The sequence below is a fragment of the Centrocercus urophasianus genome, unplaced genomic scaffold (genome assembly GCF_019232065.1).
Source record: "Centrocercus urophasianus isolate 14NV4802_14NV808 unplaced genomic scaffold, USGS_Curo_1.0 seq_11, whole genome shotgun sequence".
Lineage (NCBI taxonomy): Eukaryota > Metazoa > Chordata > Aves > Galliformes > Phasianidae > Centrocercus > Centrocercus urophasianus.
Window position 1 is genome coordinate 49,096,688 of NW_024884253.1, and position 13,476 is coordinate 49,110,163.

Here is a 13,476-nt window from a genome sequence, read left to right on the forward strand (position 1 = left end):
GCCGGCGTCGCGGCTCCGGCCGCCCCCTGCCATGCGCGCGTCCCCGCGGCGGGGTGCCGGGCGGCGGCTCTCCTGTCAGCTCCGCCGGCGCTGTCCGCTGCAGGTAGGGGCGGGCGGGCGTCCCCGGGCTGAGGCGGCTTCGGGCACGTCGCGGTTGGGTTGTTTCGGTGCTTCGTTTGCGCTCCTGTCAGGAGGTCGGCGCTGTTGGTGTATGGGGTGTTATTCCCTCCTCGCCAATCACGAATGGGATAGCTGTAGAAAGGGAGGCTCCTGCAGAGTGATCCTCGAAAGGTGTATGCATTAAAAAGAACCGAATGCAACAGCAGCAAAACAGACGTGCCAGAATAAGGAGATCTAGCTCGTATGCTCAGCTTTCATCTTATCTTTTGTGGCTGGTGTCAGCACACGTGCTTGCATAATCCTGTAAGTGTTGGTGTTTTGTTGTAGGCTCATTGTTTAACGGGGATCGAGCATCCTGTCCTGTCCATCTGAACAACTAGAGCGGGTTGATGTCCATATCAGAGACAAACACTGTATTTGTCCCAGACACATTTGGCTGGCCAGGCTCCTGGCAATAAGACTGAGTTGGCTTTGTCAAAGGGGCTTTTCTCAGGCTTTACCTGTTTTGGTGATCCATCACATCAATCAAGAAAACACCGATTCTGTTGTATCACGCATCTTAACTTCCTGATAGCAGCAGTTTTTAAATTGCACGTCCAAAGGTACAGCTAAAACCACAGGGGGAACTTATTTTTTTCCCCACTTCTGTATTGTGTTAGAATGTCTGCATGCAGGTTTCAGTGCACTGCACTCTTGCAAGAGCAGGTTGCAGGAAGATGCATTGAAGCTCTTGCATCTTGCACTGTCTTCAAGCTGGAAGCAAGCCGTGTTTGTGTGGTTTGTGACAAGGAACACAGTAAGTACTAGATGTAGAAATTGTTAGGATGAAGCAGTTGTCAGACAGTAATCAGTGTTGTCATGTGTGTTTACAAAATGTGTTTATAAGGCATGAAGTTTGGTTTCAGGCTCATGCACATAGTAGGAAAATGTCTGTTGAGCAGACTGTGTGAACCCAAAGTCTGAAGCATAATGGAACTGCAGTGGGACACCATAGCAAACTATTACTGTATTATTACGTTACAGCAAGAGCTACCTATTTAAAGAGCACCCGGTGCTTTCACAGCAAATATTTTCCAACTGCTTATTGTTCTGAGGTCTTCAGAAAGGTTTGTGGGCCACAGACAGTCATTCATTTCTGAAGTGTTGCATGGAAGAGTACAGTACGGGTTAAAGAGGATACCGAGTATTATCTTTTGAAAAACAGTTGATACCTAAGAGAGTGCATGACTCAGAATTTCTAAGTGTAACTTAGATGTAGGAAAATCATATGATTTGTTGTTGTTGTTGTTTTTTTTAAAGTAGTTCTTTTTTTCAGTGTAGTTGATTGTTCAGTTGTTTACCATTATTCAGTGTTGCTATTACTGTCCTAATATTGTTGATGTGTGTGTGTGTGACAGAAATCCAGTTTATGTCCAGCCATCAGAACAAATAGCTCAGTAGGCTTTCTTGCCTCATAGAGTGACTTGTAGTGAATTTGCTGACCTTTAGGGTAGCAGTGAAATGTGTTAATATGCCCTTTTGCCAAACAAGGACATAAATTAAAGAGTAGGTAGCACTTATGTGAGGAACACTTGACAACACTTAAAATTCGTTGTCTGATGAAGCTGTTGTTGGTTGCTACTCAGACAGCAAAACCACATGCTGGATTTTATTCCACACCTTTCAGAAGTCTATAAGCTTGTCCCATAGTGGTTAGCACACCGTGTTTGCTTTGGTGTCAGAAAGATCAGAGTCCTGTTCTTGTAGTACCTGGCATTCCTAGCAAGCCACTGATAGCATGTTGGTGTTGGGTGATTCCCTCTGCTGCTGCAGTAGCTGCATTTCTTTGGGTTGTGGGGCAATCGGGGATACCTAAGGGGAGTCACAAGACAAATAAATGTATTTCAGAGTGCTGTGCAAATTGTATCGGGGGAAAAATTATTCTTAAAAGGAGTGAAACTAAGAGGCAGTAGATTATGTATGATTTTGTTTTCAGGGACTCAATAGAGAGCACTGAGAATTTGCCTTGTAGCCCTTGTATCCAAGTCTTCAGCCACACTGCACCTGCATTGCATTTAGTTTAGCACTTCAGATCTGAAATTTGGGTTTGATCAGGAAGAATTGGACCAGGTGCCACCTTTCAAATTAGGTAATTGGTGTTTCTCATCTTCTGTCTCTTAGGGTCCTTGCACACGACTCATGCATGCAGTCATTGTAGCTCTAGTTTAAGGAAGATTATGATAATTTGGAGTTGGTTCCTTGTGAGTAAATACTTTTTTTTTTTTTTCTTGGGTCTTTTTTAGCTGCTTAACAGTTGTGTAGTGAAGTGGCAGCACGTGAAGTTTTCAAGTCAAAGCTTTCTAGTTTTGTGGTGGAAACTCAGCTGGTCTTCCTTATGTGAAAAGGAGACGATATAATTACAAGCAACTTGCATTTAGGTTGTTCTTGGAAGATGGTCCTTCTTAAAAAGCGTTCTCCAGATCTTTACGTCAGTCAAAAGACCTGCTTTTGCAACATATAATTGAAAATCAAGGCTTGCTGATTTGATGAGCCCTGGAAGATCAGTAGGCAGTATTCGGAATTTGTATTTCATGTGCTTCAGAGATGTCTGACGAGCAGTTATGTCAGATGCTATAAGGTTGTATGAATAGTCTACATAGACATCCTTTATGGAAGTTGCTTACAGGCGTGCAAAATGCAGCTATGCCACCTTTGTAAATGTCTCAAAAGAGAGACACACGTTTCCATTTCTTCTTTTATTGAGGCCAGAAATAAATTGGCAAGTAAGCAGACTAAAATCAACTTTTGTGAATGTCACCGTGCAGTGAAATACTCACTTCTGTGGTTTGAGTTACTGGAAGAGATCTGTGGAACATGATGCTTAATTTCCCATTATTAATCTGATTCATACTCTGGGATTGTTAGCGTATTAAAATTGCCTATCAGCTGGCTTATAGTCAGTCAACTCTTTCCAGGTAAGGCGAGCAGCACTTCACTTGAATATCACAGCTTCATCTGAAATGCAGGTTTCCCTATGAATAACGCAAAGCTAATGCTGTTGATTATTTTGTAGTCGTTACCCTGCTGTCGGTAACAGCAAAAGCCACAGGGCGTGTGTTGCTGCAAATCGTGAAGGTGGAACTGAAAGGTAAAAATAGCTCTATGTTAAATCTGTCCCCTGCCCTCAAAGATCTGCTGTCAGAATTGGCCCAGAGTGTCTTTGGAGTGCAGGATTTGAACTCCTTAACTGCGATCTTGCTGCCTTATTTGTGTGTGTCTGGGTCAGATCACATTTTAAGCCTATTTTTGCTCTATTCAAAGGACCAGTGCATTCGTGGCATCCCAGCTTTCTAACACAGGTTTATTTTAAAAAGGAAAGGAAAAAAAAATAAAAATGAAAAGGTTGGAATGTCAGTTTCTGGTGTCTTCATTCCAGAACATTTTTGGAACTAAACAGTGAGATAGAATGAATATTCAGCAAGTAGTCTCTGACTTTTCTTTCAAATCCAAGATTTCCTGGCATTGTTTAATCATCTTGTGTTTCTCTCCATTGTTTCCTGACTCAAATGCAATATCTGTTAGTATTTTTTTTTCAAGTTGAGTATAAATGAAACTGAAGGCACAGTGTGATTAGTGGGAATGTGTTGAGGAAGAGAGAAGAGCTTTTTTTTGTTCTGTATTTTACCAGTTGTTGCTTAAGAGGTGGTTCATGTTTAAGTTTCTACCAACAGAGTTAAGACTGCCTTTCAGACTGCCTGATGAGCAGAGTTTGTGTTGATCCTGGTGAGGCCACGTGTACTGTAGGTGTTGGATAAAATTCAGTAGTGGAATTATTTCCTACAGTGAAAGAGGAACACTGCAGTACACATCAGGATGTTTTGCTGTTCCCTTCAGTTCACAGGACTCACTGTTGCATCTTCAGTAAAGTGAGAGCCACTGTACAGGCTTGACCAGTAGTGCAGCCATCAGTATAAAACTTTCACCATTACATTGTTGTATGAAGTGCCCACTTGTTCTGCTTGCTGATAACTCAAGTAAGTGTTCTAAATCACTACAGTACGTCAGTATTATAAAAACATTGTATGGTATCTGAATGTTGTATGGTTGCTTAAGGCCTAGTTGAAGAATAGAATGTTACCTTGAACAGGAAAAGGTGTTTTATGCATTAGTTAGTGGAGCTGAATACATAGTGCACCAGCTCTCTGCTGTGGTGCTGTGAGTTGCTTCTGCTTCGTCTTGGCTGTGGTTTGTGAGCATGTTCTACTTTCTGATCAAATTTGTTTCTGGAAGAAGTCTGTCACACACGTCTTTGTTACATACTTAGCTTAACAAGCCATTAATTTGAGTTGCAAAAGCCTGCTAGAGAGAACTTGCTATATGTAGGATGGAAAAAAGTGACCGAATAATTAGATAAGTGTTATATTTCCCACTGTAATGTTGTTAAATGGTAAGGTTTTCATTGTCAGATGAGCCAAATAGGTCTATATAAGCTAATTGGTTAAAAAAACCCAAACCAGTAAAATGACTAATAAGGTAATTTATGATGAAGTATTGTTGAAAATAAAAATGCAGAAGCACAAGTTAGAACTCCAGTCACTTTATTTTCCTTTGGGTAGTAAGATTTTATCTGATGCGTAGTGATCCTGGCCTCTTGCCCTTCAGTGTGTTGTTGAATAGTGTACATGTATTTAATTGCTTTGAAAATTATTGGGCAATGCAGATGTCATGTTTTTATGTTATGGTTTTAAGGTATTTAGAAACTTGTGGTTGTGTAAATTAAATATTTTTGATTTATTTTTTTTTCCATAAGAAAAAAGTCTTGATAGCTGAGATACTTTGCTAAAGATGACCCTGCTGTAGGACTTCAGGTACTTGCTTTTTAATAATACAGAGAAGGAAGCAAAGGAGAAACAGTAGCCTGCCTGAATTTTTAAGCGACAGTCCCTTCAGTCACTCCTACGTTTCTCAAAATGTGGTTTCCCTTGGAGTAATGTTTAATTTGACACTTCAGTGCTTGCGTAGATCTTACCTAAATGGCATGCAGAGCCTTGGAGGAAAGAATAATTAAAGACTTGAGGGTAAATGGAACATGGAACAGAATGCAGCATGAGTGTCCTGGTGGTGAGCTTGAGAGCCAGGGTGGTGTATGACCCCCTGCCTGCTCTCTGCCTCTCCTTCGGTCTTTTCTGTGTGCCCCCTCCCCAGATAAAAACTGACCTGACGGTTGGAATTATAGCTGTTCAGTGACTTCATACAGAGGTATCTGCAAAGCCAGTACCTGCGGGTGAAGAAGCTTGGTGGGCAAGCATTAAGATGGAGAAGGAACAAGCTATAAAATAGACCACAGGGCAACTGTTGGACTCTTAGAAATATCTTTATTAAGCTTTCAAAGGATGGATCATTTCGTGTTTGAACTTGGCTTAGTATCTTCGGTATATTCCCCTGTGACCTTGGTGTGAATGGGATTGTGCTTGAGCAGCTCGCTGGTGTTGAGAGGTTAGGACACAGGATGAATGATAAAATGGTGTCTTCGGTGTATGCCAGTAATAGAGCTGATGCTTTGATGCTTTCTCATTTTAGTTGCAAGTGATGTAGGAATAAGACTGGATACTAATACTTAGTCATAGGCTTATTACAAGCATGGCAAGTCACCGAAATGGGCAAAAATGAGGCTGTGGTTACATCCTAAGGTTTGTTTGTTTTTTTTAAAATACATTCCTGGCAATGCCTATTCAGAGGGAATAAACCTGACTGGGGATGGTAGAAGGGAAAAGTTATTAGTGTTAGCAAAGTAAAATAACATGACTTGTTTGTCTTAGCAAATGAAGACTGTAAGGGGATCTGATTACTATCTATAAAGTAGGCACTGGGGGAATGACTATGTATCCTAAAGGGTAAGTTGGTACAAAAATGAATTGGCACCAAGTGGCTATGAGTGTGTTTAGATCATTAGAAACAATCTAAATTTCAGATCTGAATGTGGCAGTCTGAACTAGCTTTCTGAAAGAAGTGACGTGCAAGTTGGAATGCTGGCCATTAAAGGTCCCTTCCAACTCAAATGGATCTGTGATTCTGTATGCAGCATTGAGTTGTGTTCAGTGTTTTTTTTCTTCTTTTTAAGAAGAGATGTTTGGAAAATAAAAAATTATACACGTAGGAGTAGCTGCTGCGTATGCGAAGTAAACATGATTATTAGAATTCATAGGACTTAATTGAAAATGGTCACTAAGCCTTGTTAACCCAGTGAAAATAAAAATGGTTTGGGTTTTTATTTTGGATGTGTATGAGACATTTGGTCACTTCCCTGTTAGGAAATGAGGGGTGTTAAGGCTTGCATTAGAACTCCTACTGCTTCTGGAGAAGTAAGCTGCCTCCTGGAGAGAGCAGTTGCATTAGCTCAGCTTACTTCTGAGAAGGGAAGGCAGTGAGGGAATGGAGCTCGTGATCCTGGCAGAGAGGGAGTGGTGACCAAGCAGGCAGTAAAGCAGATGTTTGTTTGCCAGAATAACTTTGGGTTGTGCCATACTCAGCTTCCAGAGATCTGAGAGCTGGAGAGCTGTGCTTCTGGAGGTGCCGCAGTGTTAGCTACGTCTGTCCCTAGAAGATACTGATGTCTGATCTGTAAACCTGTTTAGATGGGGGCTCTGTTTAGATGGTGTGTCAGTTGCAGGAGTTGGACGTCATTAGCATGAAATTCATTTATTTTTAAAGTTACCTTGTATTCTGCTCACGAAGGAGTGAAGATGCTTCTGATAGATTCTGTTGGCAATACCAGGCAAAACATTTGCAGGTAGGGCAATAGTCACAGAAAGAAGAGCTGGACTCACTCCACTGGTGAAGAGGCTCTCTGGCCACACAGTACTCCTCAAGAAGCAGTCCTGGCCCAAGAGCTGCTCTCACTTCAGTGGCCGCCCTTACATGAGCCCAGCATGGCTCTGCCCCGGGTCCACTCCTTCTGGACGCATGGAGAACACAGGTGCAAACAATGTGCCTGTGTTCCTTGGGCCAGGCACATCCCTTTACCAGGTGCTCCATCACCAGCTCAAGCCCTGACCTAACAGTGCCCGTGCACCTTCTTAGGCTGTTGGGAGCTGCTCGCAAGGAAACTGGTGAAAGTCAGAAGGGTTCTGGTGTTCTGTTCAGTGTTTAACCTCTGATGTCTGGTTCTTTTGGACACACACTGGGAAAAGCACACAGCTTTGGGTTGAGTCTTCAGTAATGAGTCTTTGCACAGAATGCTGCATGCTATTGCAGCTGTCAGCTGAGATAATTAGGCACATTCTGATGACTGCTTTATAGCTTGGAGAATATCTGGAATGTTGCAATTCAAATCAGACAGGTGCATCCATTTGAAAGTTTTGTAGCTGATCTGCTGTATTCTTGGATATTCTAAATAGCAGATCTGGGCTTTTCAGCATCGCTGAAGCCTGTTATAAACTGTAGGAGGTTAAAATATAAAAAAAAAAAAAAAAAGTTTACAACAAAAAGAAAGGAGGAAGTTATTTATTTAACTAGTCCTGTTGTTCAAATCTGCTAATATTCTTTGAAGTCTAAGAGCCTGTAATTACCAAATTAATTAGTTATCCTGCCTCCTCCAAGTAAAGAGAACAGTTGCACCAGCAGGAAGTTTGTATCATAGCCCTTACACCATGTTAACCACTTACTCAGTATGGAATGAAAGAGTGCATGTATGTATTTCTGGTTATTTCAGGAGTTCGGGCATCATTTGCTATCTAAAATACTCATGGTGATTAGTAATAAAATATTTCTACTGCTGTTATTTCAACAGAGAGGGTGCTTTGGGATGAATAATGATTTGCTGTTGTAATTCTACTAGGATAAAGACTTAAGAATTTGAGCTACCAATTTTAGTATGCTTAGTGTATATTTGGCAAGATAACAGGATAACCAGAGAGCTGAATTCCAAGGAGAGAATTCACAATAACGTAGGGTTAAGATGAACTTTCCTTTATCGCTGATAACATGATATGCCTTTATTAATGGTGCTCTTTCAGTAGGAAAGATGTAAAAAATAACCATGTGAGTGCTAGATTTTGGGGCTTAAAGTAAATAATAGCATTAATATGTTTGGATGAAGTTATTGCATGTTCTGCCGTGTTATTAATAGTGCTTGTTGTTGAAACTGAAGAAACCCTTGTTCATATTTAACCTCAGGACAGTCTCCTGTCAGTCTGTGTTTTACCCAGTATGTAAAGTAGATAACGTTCTATTTATCAGAATTCATGGAAATAATCTGTGGCTGCACTTTACCCGTGAGACAGATGCTTTTTGTGTTTTTCCTGTGGTTCTTGGCCACTAACAATGCCAGGAGCAAGCTGGAGTAAATACGAAATTCTGATCCACAGAGAAAATAAAAAGAAAAAAAAAAAGTCTGTTTTGTCTGGCTTGAAATGCTGCTGTACTGTGTATTCTTCTCTTTTCTGCATTGGACGAGAGTCAAAAGGTTTCAGTTCTCATTTCTCTTACGCCACCCCTCAGTAAAAGCATGCAGGTCAGCTTCTGTACGAGCACTGCTCTTAAGCCGTATAGCTGCATATGGGCTCTCCTTGCCCCTTTGACTGAGGAAGAACAAACCCTTTTAGGACTAAAAATGGGTGTTGTCTCAGCTTTTTGTAGGAGAGATGTTTGGTGAATAGACTGTCAGCGTGGATGCTGACAGTGTGTCCTTGTGAGCAGTGAGGGTAGAAATCTGATGTTCCCCATGATAAACAGTGCTAGCCTGGAGCAAGCCTTCTGGAGCTGTGCTTGTTGAGGCCTATTAGGTTTCTTGTTAAGATTTTTTTTTGCATTATGACATCTTTGTGCAAATTGATGATGAAATTAAGAGCTATTTCTCAAGTGCTGGGATGGAATAAGAAGAGAGATTCTGTATTATTGCTCTAATATATGGATCCATATATATATATATGGATATATATGAGAGCGATGACTATTTGTGGCTATTAATCTTGCAACTTCACCTACTGATTATTCCTGATCATTCAGACTTTCAATGTTGAAGTGTCAGGTCATGAAGTATAAGCTATTGTGCTTTGTAGACCATGACTATTTTCAGTGTAGGTCATCTGTGGCAGCTGGAGTTTTTCTTTGTGGGATATTTCAATAATCATGGTTTTGATATTTCAAGAGAAAGGTGGGGGATATTCATTGGCGGTGGATGTTATGGATTCTGTTTAGTTTATTTTTTACAAAGATTTGAATAGGAATGGCTTAAGACCAGTTGATAGAAATAACATTCCACTTGTTCTTTTTTGATTTGTGCCAAGTGTCACCTATTTTTTTTTTTCTAGAAAGTATTATTAAATTTGAAGCAATTCAGTGCTTCAAATCTCGTCTGTATTTTAAGACCAGTGAGGTTATGTATTAGAGTAGTTTGAGTTACTGCTATACACTGGTTTTCCACTTGTAGACATCTTACCTTTGTTTTTTTCAGTAGTGAACAATGTTTGCTTGCTGGTAAAGTGCAAGTTGCAGCTTAATGCTGGCAGTTTATTTGCTTTAATTTTTTTTTAAATTAATAAATGTATTTCTAGTATAAGGTGAAATGTATTTCTATAGTGTAAGGTGAAATAGAAATATTTCAGAGGGCTTTTAAAAATAGTTGGATAAACTCAGGAGGAAAAACCTGAAGGTTATCAGGCCAGCACTATTCTTGGTAGGGTACACTGAAAGAAAGCTGGAGTCTCTGGCTGTAAGAAGCTTGTAGGATGAATTTCAGGCCCTTTCTGAAATAGCTCTGGTTTTTAACTTTGCATTTTCAATCAGTATTCATATTTAGGATGACAACTGATGTATCACAGTGGCTGTTTCCTCTTGGAAATACTTCTGGTTTTCATATTTATCTCAGATGTAGGAGCACATGTTTACTGATCATTTGGAAAACTCCTTAACATCCAGGATCATCTTCTAGCTCACAAGCAGTCCATTCCAACAGGCAGAACATCAGACAAAAGCATACAGAGGGTGGAAACAAGGGAATGAGACTCGGGAGGAATCCAGTGTTGTTGTCCAAGCATGCAGAGATTAGGTTAGGAAAGATAAAGCCCAGATGGAGTTGAATTTGGGCAGGGATGTCAAGACCAGCAAGAAAGGCTTCTGTAAGTACCTTGCTGACAAAAGGGAGATATGTGGCTACTGCTGAAGGAGGTATGGGGCCTGATAACGTAGGCTATGTAGAAGGCCAAGTACTTAACATCTTCTTTGCCTCAGTCTTCATTAGCAGCACTGGTCTTCTGGAATCCCATGTCCCAGTGACCGAGGAGAAAATCTAGAACAAGGAAGAAGCATCAGTGGTTGTAGGTCAGGTCAGGCAATACTTAAGCTAACTGGACATACTTAGGTCTGTGGGCCCAGATGGAACGCACCCATGGGTGAGTGCTCAGGGAGCTGGCAGGGCATTACTGTGAGGCCACTCTTTATAATCCTTAATTGAGGTGGTGATTGAGAGAAGTGCTAGAAGATTGGGGGAAAGCAAATGCCACTCCTGTTTCAAGAAGGGCAAGAAGGAGGACTCAGGGACTACAGGCCAGTCAGCCTCATCTTGATCCCTGGGAAGGTGATAGAATGGCTACTCCTAGAAAGCATTTCTAGGCATGTGAAGGGCAGGGGAGTCATCTGGAGTAGTCAGCATGGATTCACCATTTGACCAATTTGGTGAGCTTCTGTGGTGAAGTGGCTGGCCTGGTAGATGAGGAGAGAACAGTAGATAGTTTCTGCCTGGACATTCACTGAGGATTTTGATACAGCCTTTCATGAGATCCTTACAGAAAAGCTGTTGATAAATGGATGAGCAGAGTTGGGGGGTGGATAAGAGAGAGTCTGACTGTCTGGATCCAGAAAGTAGTCGTCAGTGGTGCAAAGTCTTGCTGGAGGAGAGTAACTTGTGGTGTACTACAGGGGTCAGTATGGATTTGGTCCCATTTAACCACTTCATTTATGATCTGGTGCACTCTGTGTAAGTTTGCAGATGACACAAAACTCTGAGGCATGACTGGTAGGCCAGGACATGGTGCTGCCATCCAGGGGGACCTGGTCAGGCTGGAGAAATGGATGGATAGGAACCTCCCAAAGTTCAGTGAGGGGAAATGCTGAGTTGCACAGCTGTGCAGGATAGGAGCTGGGGATCCTGGTGGACATCAAGTTGAATGTGAGTCTTCAGTGTTCTGTTGCCGCAAAGGAGACTAGTGGTATGCCAGGCTGCATCAGGAACAGTATTGACTTTAGCTCCTTTCTCATACGTTAGTACTGAAGACATTAAGTGCAGTAAATTATTTTTCTTTGCCCGCCCAACCTGACTTTATTATACACAGAACAAAATTACGCTGCCTGAGTTTGTTTTGGAAAAGATACCTTGAAGTCTTCTGTGTATATTGAGCGCTCTCAGACTTTGAAATGCAATGAAGCAGTTGTGGAAAAACTCCATCCCACTTAGAGCACGTCATAGAAATCATTTTTGAACTTAATACTGCAACTTACCCACTTGTAAGGAGCTTGGAACCTTTTGGCTGGTTTGTGTACTTTCTTATGTATACTTGTATTTTTTTGGATATGATGATGTATTACTTTAATGTGCCAGTTTACTGCTTAAATAAACTTTAGTCCCATGCGTGAGATGAAGTACCTTTGGTATGGAGTCAGCTTGGATGTTAGCTTTTTGAAGTTCAGTGTCTCGAAGAGAACGATCGACTTGCATTTAAGTTGTTTCGTATAAACTACTGTCCAACCCTTTAATAATGTGCACCGGTTTTTGAGACAGCAGCTGCGATTTTATACAGTGGTGAATTTACTGTATTTCAGAGGCTATGCTCTGTGATGAGATCTTTGTATGTGTTATGGGTAGGTCTTCTGATTTTGAATTGAACGTCTAATAATCAAATTTGTCCCCTTCTAAAAAATGCTTTCAGTTCATTTGCTCTGTACTGTTAACGAGTAGATGCTGGCTGTGATCTCTGACTTTCCCCATAGGTATCTTGAACTGAGGAGGTTCCTTTCAGCTCTTCCTTCACACTCTAGAAAGGCATATTCATGTCATAATTTTCTCCGTTATGTTTGACTTGGCTGGGCAGAAGGAGGGCTGGGTGTTCAGGAGACCAGAATTTAGAGAGAAAATATGACAACACTGATCCCAGAAGACCTTTGTACAGATCCTACTTGTCTAGAAATACATCATCTTTAGATTCTACTGCAGTGAAACTGGCAAGGCAGTGGCAAGCAAGGAAACTTGGGACTGCATTTCAGCAGTGGAAGCTGGCTCTGCAGAGTCTGTGTCATTTCTTCCTGCTTGCTGTAGTCCAAGATATGTGGTTGCCAGAGGCAACCTCGGCATTAATGTTGCTGCGGCTGCACAGTTAAGATTGCTGGAATGGAAATTCAGTGTATCATGTTTTTGGAGATCTCTAGTTTCTCTGAGTGTAGGCAGCGTCTGTCATTCCTTTCTAAGGCCATTTTAAGTTGAAAAGGCAAGAAAAATCTTGGCATGAGTTGTCACTGCACCTTTCACAACAGTTGGAATAACCTGGCACTCTCACAGTTTTTATTCTGGAAAGATGCTGTAACTGGTGTCTTGTCTGCATGCTGCCAAACGGGTTTCTTAACTCCCTGCTCCCTTTGAAATGACTGATTCCCAAGAGCTGTTAGATTGAAATTACAGGTTTGAAAAGCAATGCTGTCTTGTCTCTGTATATCGCAGTTATATCAGTATATGTTGAAGATCTTACCTGCAACTAGGGTTTCCAGAATCCCAGCCTTTGTTGTTTTAACATTCCCAATTCTTCTCCCCTCTGTTCTTGTGCTTTTTCTCAAGGAACTGTAGTGATTACAGTGATCCCCTGCCCAGGGAGGCTGTGGAGTCTCCTTCTCTGGAGATGTTCAAGACCTGTCTGGATGCCTACCTGTGCGACCTGGTGTAGGGAACCTGCTTTGGCAGGGGGGTTGGACTCGATGATCTCTGGAGGTCCCTTCCAACCCCTACAATTCTGTGTGATTCTGTGATTTAAGCTCTTGTGCTTGGGCTGCTCAACCAGTCATTTGTTTTCCTGTTCCCAGCAGTATGTTTGTCTGGCTGGAAACTCCTGAATCCTCTTCTGCTGTTGCATGGTTTCTTATTTGAAGCATATGCCATTCTAATTGAGTATATGGTGCTCCTCAGAATGCTAATAGATTTTTTTGCTCTGTCTTATCGTCCTTGTGTCAGATAGGTCTGCACTTACACCTCAGCTCAAGATCACTGCTGTCACTAAACTAAATAGCTGGGTGCTGCAGGAACAGGGAAAGCTGGTTTTATTTTGTTCTTGTTTTCTGTTTGCACGGAAGTTCCTTATGAGCTGTGTGTTAAATCTGATGGTTTTGAGTCTGGAG

At 41.5% G+C, this 13,476-nt stretch overlaps 1 protein-coding gene across 1 annotated transcript in view; it reads left to right on the forward strand.

The window, feature by feature from the left end:
- VAPA (VAMP associated protein A) overlaps nucleotides 1-13,476 on the forward strand; it is a 28,153-nt gene that overhangs the window by 384 nt on the left and 14,293 nt on the right. The gene's annotated exons all lie outside the window — the stretch shown is intronic.